Raw genomic sequence first — 11,769 nt, 5'->3', positions numbered from 1 at the left:
GGCAGCAGCATCACACAGTGCAGATAGGAGCATAGCTGGTGAATCAAGGGAAGGGATTATTTCCTTCGCTTCAAATTCCCAGAGGAGAGATTGTGCAGTCCCCATGGTTTTTTTAGGACCCAACTGGAGATATGTTTGTTTCATTTAAACATACTACAATTCTAAAATGAGCTCTCTTTAGAATTTAAAGTCAGAACCGTATGTAGGCGTTTACTGATGACAGCATCAAGCTAAAGTGATATGCATCTTACCCTTGCACTGTTTCGTGCTACATCAGTCTCATCAATTGAAGTAAATTCAATGGGAGAAATTTATATGCAGAGAGAAAGGTTTTCTAAATTTTCTGATAAAATAAATGAAAAATACAAGGGTCTTAGTTTCGGCTGCAATTATGGGTAATCTCTACTTCAGAACACTCTGTTTCAACTGGATGAAAATTAAAAGCCTTAATTACTTCAACTTTTTTAAATGGTTTCAATTCTCAAAAGTTTTTCTGGCATCCTCTTCTGTTTTTAATATTGAATGAATTGGCACTTATCTGTGATGAGAAATTCTTATGACTCTATGTTTATCTCTGCCCCAGCAAGCAGCTGGTCATTTCCAATTTCTTCTGGAGTAAGTAGTTAACATGATTTGACAGCAATTATGGAGAGATGCCATAATTGCATATAGAGGATTTTCTAGAAAGAGTAGTTTTCACAGGTATTAGCAAAAAATAGCATCCTGAAAGTGGAAAGATAGGTAGAACTGGGAATGTGACGTGGACAAGATAGGAAGAAGTTCTACTTCTGTCCCATATGTGGAATTTGAAAAATGAGTACTGATAGGTGAGTGACCACAGTAGTGCTGTGTATGTCCATGGTAATGCTCAAGACATTTATGGTCATGTTATATAACTCACTTCCTCCTGTACTGTGTTAGTGCAAAGGTTTAGTGATACAGACCTGCAAAATATATTTTCTACCAAAAGCTCACTGTGCAGGTTACAGATTAATTAAGCCTTGATTCTAAGAAATGGATGGGCAAAGGAACAGAGTAAGATGCTGTTTAGGATCCTATGCCCAATGTTGAGACCTTTGTACATTCCAGCTGTCAGTAACATTTGATACTGTTGTTGAAAGCTGTTGGTAGAATTCAACAGGAGGCCTGATTTTGAGCTGGTATAGGTCCTGCATGTCTATGACAGGATAAACAGAAAAAGGTATAGCAAGAAGCTACCAATTAGTTCAAATCAAGTAGGATTTCATTTTGTGTATCAGTTATTTGGTGAGAGGCATTTATGGATCTACCAAGCAATCTTTGTTAATGAAGTTTTATAGAAAAACATTCGTCTTAAGAACGACAGTGAAAAAGCAGTGATGGGAATTAGAGCTGTAAAGACAGCATGTCAGAGGGGGAACAGGGGTGCTTCATGCCCTACCAAAGGTGACTCTGTATTTCAGCAGCCTCTGCTCTCCCCTAGCAGCACTGATCTCTAACACACCTCTTTCAGAAGTAAGAGCATAAGCGATGTACAAGTTGTATTAGGTAGGCAGAGCAGAAGCTTCACAGCTCCTGAATGGGGAAGCACCGTTAGTAATGGAACAGGGCCAGAGGCTGTACAATACCAGCTGTATATCATATAGCTATTCGTCACTTTTATCTTCTCATATCCTTGTCATTTTTGCTACACACATTCTACGTTGCAATTACTGCCTCCATTCTTAGTTTCCTCTTTCTTGTCTCAGAGTTTATTTTTTGGTAGTCTTGCACTAAAACACATTCAACTGCTCCCTTCATACTAATGATTTAAAGGTTTTATCTTTCTGTGCTGAAGCAGACTATTTCTGACCAAATTCCAGTCCTGATGTGATAGCACTGATGTCCAGATGTTTCATACCTGTTAAGTCCAAAATAAGGCTTTTAATCATTCTTCCAAGAGATTTACTTTTTTGTTTGTTTGTTTGTTTAGATACAACCATTCTCTCTTTCACCCTGGCCTCAAAAATAGATTCTTGCATCCACACTAGATCTGAATGTGCTGATGCTTTGTGTTTAGCAGGTCCTCTCCTATCCACATACATCATTCAGTGGTTTTATCATATCCATTATGTAACTGGCACTTTTGTTTAAGTTTTCTTTTTTTTTGCTAGTAAAGACAACTTTGCTTATTCCTATTCAGGGGACAGATACACAGACTGCAGCTTTGCCTGTGTTAATTGTCTCTTTTTTCCATGTATATTTCTTAGGTCCCTTTCCTCCACCACATTAAATATGAAGTTCTTGTCTTCCAGTGCTCCAAGAAGGAACTGTTGTTCCCTCTCCTGTTCTTCACCTCACACTTGAATGTATTCTCAGGTTGCCTCAGGCACTTTAAAAATCTTTAAAAAGCTTCTCTGTCACAATATTTGCCCCAGAAATCATCATGATAAATGACAATTGCTGCAGATGCTTATGGCTTCTTGTGATGGTTGGTGTTGTCTCATTATGCCTTTCATGATGGGTTGTTTTTTTGTAGTGCCTGACTTTGCCTCCTCTTGTGATTTAACGGTGAGAAAAAGCAGGGAGGTCTTCTTGTCCTTTCTATGCACAGCATCAAATAGAACATGGTTACAAGAAGAGTATCTCAGAACTGTTACCCAGCCTGGAAACAGAAGCAAAAAACTACCAGCTGCTAGAGATTTACTTTTTGATCTTATGTGAGAAAATAACTTAAAATATTAAATTTAATAGCAATAATTTTAGCTTTAAAATAATTCTCAAATGGAATTAGGCAATTCCAGGTAGTTATTTGTCAATAAAAGCACTTATCAAAGATGATATGGCTTTTTCTGTTATTTCTTTTAGGAGGTCTACCTATTTGATTGCTAATCATAAAAATGCATCTCTTCACAACTGAATTAATGTGAAGATCAGAATAATATATGATATTATGTAATAAAGTCTTTTACACTTCATGTTATCATAGAGTTTTAGAAGGTGTTAAGGTATCTAGACTATATTTGCTTTGTATTACACCTTATCAGCCAATCAGCTTTCCAAAGGGTGAATCTGCACCTCTCATTCAATTTTTATAGTAAAATTAATCTCAGTTCAATGTAATCTTCTTACTTGGCCAGGACCATTTATGGAATTTACTGAAAAATTCAAGTTAAGCACTCCTCCACAGAGCTTGCCTCATTTTTCATTTGTTGGACCTTTGTTTAAATGCCTGCCTTTCCCCTCCAGAGGCTCAGGGATTAGGTACTCTCCATTTGCTGACAGGCTGCACGCAGCATGGGGATGTGCTCTGCTGCCGCTTTTCTGAAGTGCGCTGTTTTCCAGAGACTGAGCTACAGCACCTCTGCATGGAGCTGAAGCTGCCAAATGGATGACACAGATTATTTCTGCAATATGCGTTTTGTTTTTGCAATAAGTTGTACTTAATATCTTGCCTTTTTGACTATGGAGAGTAGAAAAAAATCATGCGACAGTGGAAAGCCAGAAACCATTTGACCTATCCCTTGCTCTGCACACAATCAAAGACAGCACTTTGGTTTTCAAGTTCACAATTTATGTGTCTTTATTTAAAAATCTTCAGTAAACTTGCAAATATCAGTAACTCAGTTCATTTGATTTTTAAACGTGCCCTTTTTTTTTTTTTTTTTCAGAATTGATTGCTGAGGAAAGGAGCAATTTTAAAGTGATCTTGAGAGTCTTCAGCAAAACAAAGCAGCCATCCTCCCAAAAGCCAAAGCTTCATTTCTAGAGCTACCACCTAATGCAAAAGTGCCTGATAGAGGTCACCTGTAACTCTTGCACACACCAGAAGTGTGTGCTAGATGGTGACATAACCTGACATGTATCTTTGAGATAGCATGCCAAGTTTTTATGACTTAGCAAAAATTACTACATTACTTAGCAAAAATAGAGACTTTAATATGAGTAACTCTGCTGTGGAGAATCCTGTGAGCGTATTCCTTGAGGTTAACAGACACACAAGCACTTTAAATCAAAAAAAACCCCAAAAAGCAGTAAAGCTGAATATGGAATCTTAGGTAAAGGATTCTGCATTTCCTATTTTGGATTATTGACTTGCTAAGCTGTGTAAGAGCATCAACTTCATAGCCATTTACAAACTAAGCAAGAATATGTTAAGAAAAAAATAAACAATTTGCTGTTGCTCTGTTTTGGTACTAGACAGTGGGATGGGATTAATAGTTGTCATTGCTGTATTAATACAAAAAGGTCTGGGGTGTAGCCATAGAGGTGAAAGTAAGCCATTTATTGTTTTTATTAGTGTAGATTTTTATGATTTTATAGTAGTTTCAGAAACATAAAATATTAATATATAATTTATTAACCCAGAACTAAAATTAAAGGAAGTAATTCCACCCATTAGTGTGTTTTATGATATCTGCCAGCCTGAAAAAAAAAACAGGTTGGCATATTAAAGTCACTCTCTAAGGCTTTTGATTTGAGATTTGATAAGTCCTCAATCGCTTTCTGTCTGATGATGTCAAAGACTGAATGATTTTAATACTAAGGCACAGATTAAGAATGTTTATATTTTGTGTTCCCAAGTCCCAAGAGACATTCAGGGCTCAAGTCATTTAGCCATGTTTGCATAACACCATTGCTGATGCAGTGAACACCTCCCAGACAGTCCCTATCCTCCTACACTTACCAAAATCAATTGAGAACCTTTATATTTGAATCAGTAATATATTTCACATCAGATATTTGTTTGTTTATTGTGACTTACGTGCATGTGACTTTGCACACTCTGGCATTTCTTTCTGAAGATTTGTACAGTATAAGGAAAAGCCCATGCAATTTTTGGCCTATTCCCTATAAAATCTGTACAGGCCCACATAAGCTAAATGTACTACATCATTCCTCAGAACCCAATTAACTGTTAGTGGGTGATAACTGCAAGAAGAAAATATATGTGCAGTGATTATACAAGGAGAAATGGTGAAGATTCAACTTTTACTGCCATAATATGTCCATGAGAGCTACAGCACATTAGTCTTAATAAATAGTGACAACAAAATGTTCAGCTCATCTAAAAGCATGTTAAAAATTGCTTAATCTCAGTGTAGAATCACCTACGAAGTAAAAATGCTATATTAATTATTTTATTAGCATGTAGCTCCTTAATCTGTGAGGAAAAACAGTAAAATTAGATCCAGTGGCTGACTGCTAAAACTAGAATAATTCAGACTACAATTACGACTCCTGAGAAAAATATACCTCAAGTCTTCATCACTCGTGGTCTTCAAAAAAGACTAGATACTGTAATTGGTGCATACTTCTAGTCTGAACATAAAATAAATGAGAAGTTCTTTATGTGGGAGGCCACATGAAAATTGGCCCAGAACTGTCTTACAATATCCCCCTTTTGTTTTGAAAAGGTTTTAAGAAACAGTGGATATGGTTTATAACAGGCTGTCACTAACTCTGACTGTGGACTGTTTGGAATGCCAGCATACATCCACTGCCTCTGCAAACACCACTGACACCTTGAATCTGTCGAGTCTACTTTTCCCTAAATTTGGGTTGATGACCACATAGTGTACAGTGGCCCTCTTTTTCATGACAATGAAGTTATTCTGGCTTCATTGTTTTCCCATGAACATATAATATTTATTCCTAATTTTTACAGAAATTAGACCCTGGTTGTTTTCTCTAGCAAGGTTCAGCACTGTGTAAATCAGTAGTTCAAAGCTTTAGGATGAGTTTTGTATTTACCACAGCCTCTCTGTAGCTGTTGGGCAAGAATCCAACTTGTTGGTTAGGTCTTTAAATTGTTTGGCATCTGGGCTGGAGCTTGAACTGTAAAACTGGGATAAATCACTTCCCCATCTCAGGAAAGGGGTGAGGAGGTGGTGAGTCATGATCAGCACTCAATTAACTGGGACTCTGAAGATCCAGCCTATAAAGGAGCCAAGATATTTTGTGGATCCACATTTATTAAAACGGGTGCATACATCACTTAATAAGAGCAAGTGCCAGGTGCTGCACCTGGGTCGGGGCAAACCCCAGCAACAGTCCAGGCTGGGGGATGAAGGGATTGAGAGCAGCCTTGATGAGAAGGACTTTGGGGTGCTGGTGGGTGAGAGGCCAGACATGGCCCAGCCCTGCGCACTGGCAGCCCAGAAAGCCAAATGTGTCCTGGGATGCATCCAAAGCACTGTAGGCAGCAGGAGAGGGAGCAGATTCTGCCCCTCTGCTCTGGTGAGACCTCACCTGCAGAGCTGCCTCCAACTCTGGGGTCCCAGCACAGGAAGGACAAGTCCAAAGGAGGCCACCAACTTCTGTTACAAAGAAAGGCTGAGAGAATTTGGTTTGTTCAGACTGGAAAAGAGAAAGCTTTGGTGTGACCTAATTGTGACCTTCCAGTACCTGAAGGGAGCTCAAAATAAAGGTTGAGAGGGATTTTTTACAAGGGCATGTCTTGACAGGACAAGGGGCAATGGATTCAAAGTAAAAGAGAGCAGGTTTAGATTAGATATTAGGCAGAAATTCTTCTCTGTGAGGGTGGTGAGGCACAGGAACAGGTTGCCCAGAGAAGCTGTGGCTGCCCCATCCCTGGAAGTGTTCAAGGCCAGGCTGGATGGGGCTCTGAGCAACCTGGGCTAATGAAAGGTGTCCCTGCCCATGGCAGGGGCTGGGACTCAATGATCTTTAAGGTCCCTTCCCACTCAAACCATTTTGTGATTCTATGATCTCTTTTTGAAATAAATGCTACAGGAAAGAATGAAATTGAAAAGACAAGTCCAGACAGAGCTATGGTCTACTAATTATAAAGACATGTAAAAGAACAGATAGAAAAAAAGTGATGTTTTATTGTGAGTTTCAGCTCTAGTGAGGTTGGTATTATGGAACAATAATAAATTGAAAAATTTGAAATGAATACCTCAAAAAGAAGGTTTGAAAGAATAATTGCATGAAGGAAAAAAATGCAACATATAAATTCAGTTTTGTATTTGCTGTGAAATTTTGTGCTGAAATTAAAGCAATAAAAGCAGTTATTTATTTGGGGTATTTTTTACTGCTGGCTTCCCCTTGAGAATCTCAGGTACTGCTCTTTTGTGTCTACAAACCAAACCAAAGCATAACCTTTTTGTTTACTGCTCAGGAAGAATAATAAAAGAAGCATTAAGTGTTAAAAGCTGTAAGTAAATTATCTTATGATTTTTTTTTTTTGGAGGAGGGAACAAGGAGGTAGGGTCAGGTGTCTATTGGCATTTTATTTTTCTTTCTCCTCTGTACAGCTTCTAATGTGTAAGGTTTCCAGTCAACCAGAACATAGACGTCATGTCCTCTGCCATACACACCTTGAAATTCATAGAAATAAAAAGTCATTTAATTACTGGATATAAAAATACCTCTTCTTCAGATATATTGCTTCCTTGAAGTTCTTGCAGTCACATACTTGTTCTGATTGCTGGCATATTAAGCATAACACGTGAATTACTGAAACATCTCTGTAAATTCTAGGATGAAGATTTAAGGTAATTCTGACATTAATTAATTCTGATCCTGTGCTTTGCACTTGCTCTGTTGCTTTAACTAAAAATTACTGTCTGTATGAATGATACCTTATGAATTATGTTCTTATCTCTACTGAAATTGTAGTTACATTAGGTCATTATTTGAAAGTCTAAGTCACAGTTTAAGAATAGAGCAGAAGACTGTAAATGGCAAACCCTATATATTAATTACTTTATTGTATCTACATCATAGGATTTAAAGACCTTAGGCTGCACATGTGGTAGTTGTAACATCTGTTTTGTGAGAGACTTTTTGAAGAAATTAATTCAAACCTGATATAAATATGCAGAATTTTACCCCATGTAGTTTGCTTAGAGGTAGGTCCAGATCAGTTTTTTCCTATAATAAATTTCTTATTTTATGAAGTACAGTAATATTTTTTGTGGTGTTACACAACATAGTGATAAAAAAACCACCATAAGAGTATAAAAAGCACATCTTTGCTGAAAAGTGTCTATGTTCAAATGATGAGTACAGCTTTTTGGTGAAAGGTGCGATAGCTGTTGAGAAAATCTTTGTTAACCTTTAGAGAAAGATCTTAGATATCTGAGAGTCATTTTGTTAGTGAAATATCTATACTGTGTATATTTTATCTCATTGTTCTAAAAATATATAAAACCCACACAGGCTGATAAAAGTTGATGTGAACCAAACAAACAGGTGAAGATGTGGGAAGTGCTGCCACTCCTCAACTGCCTGCCACTGATAAAACAGGCATCATGAATTTTCACAGCACAGTGGCTTTGTGCTCCCTGATAGAAGAGTTTAACTTCTGCTCTATGGCTTTTGTCTTAAAGCATGATTTATGACTCCCAAGAATTTATGATTCCCATGATGAAGACTGTTTCTCTACCTGGGCTGGCAACTCTCTCCTGGTATTACTTGTATCAACACTTTCTTTCTACTGCAGCTCCCCTACCCATCAGACATTAAATAACAACAAACACTGTCACTGCCAACAGTGGCACACATATCAACACGATTATCACCATTTTAGCAAACAAAAAGAAGAAGACATGCAAGCTTCAAACAGCTTAATAAAGGGGAACAAGTTAAATATAAATGCAAGAGCTGGGTAGAAAAGCAGACAAATCCCCACACATTGTCAATGTACCCCAGTCTGTGCCAAGAGAGAAGTAAAATAAGAATTATTCAGGTAAACACAAAAATAAAGCAGTATTTCCCCCTCACCCACCTACAACACTAAATAATGTACTTTAAAAAATTCTGTCTCTGTTCAGAGCCTTAAACTACCTTTCTCCTATGGTTAGAAACTGCCCTCACAAACCCATGAAGGTGAGACCAAGTAAGTGCCAATGTGAAACACCTGAGCATGTTCCTTCCAAAGTGAGTATTCTTACTGAATTCTGTGGACTACTTATGTCTTTAAATATGTACTCCAATATTTTGATAAATTGAAGTGTGGGTCATCCAAAGTTATATTAATAGTTTCTATTCTAGTAAACACTATGTGCTTGGAAAAATAAAGTTAAAACATGCAGCAAACATTTTAAATAAATGCATTTAAAGCTGTATGAAGCACAAGGTTAAACACTAATAATTTCTGTGATTCCAGCAATGATTTTCAAGGGGATGTAGCTTTAATTTTGCCGCTATCAGTATGGGATTGGGAGGAGAATGGACATTTTTTTGAAATTTGACTTCAGTTGCATGAGTGGGGCCCTTCTGAAATTTCCCATGTGACATTAAGATCTCAGTCCTTGTGTAATTCGGAACTGAAACTCCTGAGATGCTGTAAAGCATGCACAAGCTTAGGGAGGCTTGAGGAAAACATCAGTTCATCACTGCAATTTCAGCCTGACCCAAAACAAGCAACAAAAGAATAACAGTCCAGACACTGTTCAGAAAAGGCTCAACAGAGTAACTTTCTCATCTAAATTAACTCCTATGCTAGTAAAGAAAAATGCAAGTAATATTTAGTGGTTTTAAAGGAATTCATCAATATTTAGAAAAAATATCATTGTTGTCATAGGAGACATTTAAAGCACATCCTTTTAGCAAATAAGAGAGGTTTTTGTTCCTTACTAAATATTTAATCAGAACAGATAAAAAAATCTCTGCAAAATCTCCTTCAAGCCACTAGAGGATGAGCACTTCTCCATCAAAATAAATAGTTAAGCTGTAATGTAGCTTATCTAAGTTACACTAATAAGCTATTAGACTGGTAATACAATTCAAATCCTAGCAAGTGTAAATGAGGGAGACATCTTGAATCCTTATTGAATACTAAGATTAGGAATTTGTTATAGAAAGCTGACTATAAAATTATTGAAACTATGCATATTGGAACATTAATATGCATAAAAAGAAACAGCATTTCAAAAAATCACTAGCTGATTAGGCAAGCTTAATATTTTCTGTTGTAAGGTTAAATATTTCCATATAAAATAATGCAAACATTGCTTATATATTCTGTAAAAAGCTAAGAAAATTGTGATGTAGGGATGTACAATCTGACTCAGAGCACTGTGGTATGTCCTGCTTGGTTGGCTGCATTAGTTGGCTAGCTTACTTTTAAAGTTGTTCTTTTCTGCAAATACCAGGCTACTCCACCAACAGAATTCATTGTCTAGTGTAGCTGTCAGTCCTGAAACCATATTTTCCAGTGCTTATCTAAAATGTCTTACTCCTAAAAAACCTCAGCTATAGACCAGAATTATCGAACCCTTTGGAGGTACAGGAACAATTGGAAAATAGGGTCACTACATAACTGACTGTTAGCCATCCTCTTTGTTAGGAAGAGCAGTCAGCGGCTCAACACATTTAGCATGAGCCAGGAGCCGAGCTTGAGCAGAAAGATGCGTCAGGTTAGAGAGAACATTCTTTCAGATTGTCTGGTTTTGATGATTTGTTCTATAAAATTTTTAGAGAACTGGCTAAAGCTTGTTATTAACAAGTATCTTCGACAGCCTGTGTGGAAGGGTGAAGTCCTACGAGACTGGAAAAGGACAAACCTTATTGAGAAGGAGGACAGAGAGAATTACAGGCCTGCTGCTTTAACAGCAAATCCCAGAGCAGCTCACCTGGGATATAGACAAGTTATTTCAGAGCACTTGGAGGATAACAGGGAGACAAGTAGCAGCCTCTGTGGACTTACCAAGAACAAATCCTGTCAAATGTAAATGGAGCCGGTTCGAGCGAAGCGGTCACTACAGCGCCCGGGCCGCAGCCGGCGCGGAGGCAGCAGAGGGAGCCGGAGCGGCACCGAACGCGCTGCGAGGAGGGGAACAGGGCTGGGGGGGATGGAGGAGCAGAGACAGAATGCGGGGACGGAATATCGTGGTCAAGCTGCTAGAGACCCTGACGAATTTTCAGTTCAATTAGCATCACAAGTTATTTCTGCTCCCGACAGAGCTGTCGGCCATACGTGAAGTGTGAAAGCTTAGGAAAATTGTAGCCAGGAATACTCCTGTACCCTGCGAGAGGGATGTGAGAAGTCGTTAGTTACAAGAAATTAAAATACTTCACTTTTGAAGAAGCAAATGAATAGAAGGTCAAAGAACAGGGGTTATCTTCCTGCTCTCTGTTAGCTGACTTACAGCTCTCGTATCTTAGTTCTAGTTAAAAGGTAGTAAAAAAATCCCCAGAAAACTGGAAAAACATAAATCGATTTTTTAAAATCTGCCGTAGATAACCTCAATGAAGAAAACACACAGGTTCTTTGCAGTATGAGAAATAATAGGATTAATGTTTATGCTTTTCATCTGACCCTGCTTCGGTCTCAATAGAATTTAAAAGTAATTATTAGAGAATTAAGCTTGTGCAACAGTAAATAAGCAGCAAACGGTGAGTTGATCCTACGAAGGTGTCCCTTCCCTTAGGTATCTGCCTAAGCCAGGGCAGCGCTCGGTCCCGCAGGGCGCCTCTGCATCGTCACTGCCTGGGCAGCCCTGGAATGCCCGTCCAGCAGCTCAGTAACGCACTGCTCCCCTTTTAAACCAGCGGGTCGGGGGCGCAGCGCCGGTCCCCGTGCACCGGCAGCTCGGTGCAGCCCGGCCGCCGCCGCCCCGCCCGGAAAAGTGGGGCTGGTGCGCAGCACGGTCCGCTCCGCCCGGGCTCAGCCTGACCCGGCGGGACGGGGCAGGGGCACGGGCAGGGGCACCGGGAGCCGCAGCCGCAGCCGCCGGCCCGGCCCGGCCCGGCCCGTTCCCACCCCGCCCCTCAGCCCGTCCCCCTGGGCCCGTGCGCTGCGGGCGGGCGGCGCCCCCTGGCGGCCACGCGGCGGCGGCT

This window comes from Corvus kubaryi, unplaced genomic scaffold (assembly GCF_017639235.1).
Source record: "Corvus kubaryi isolate FWS band 111438036 unplaced genomic scaffold, C.kubaryi_AGA036_p1.0 37397, whole genome shotgun sequence".
In the NCBI taxonomy this organism is placed as follows: Eukaryota; Metazoa; Chordata; class Aves; order Passeriformes; family Corvidae; genus Corvus; species Corvus kubaryi.
Note: the sequence above shows the minus strand (reverse complement) of the source record.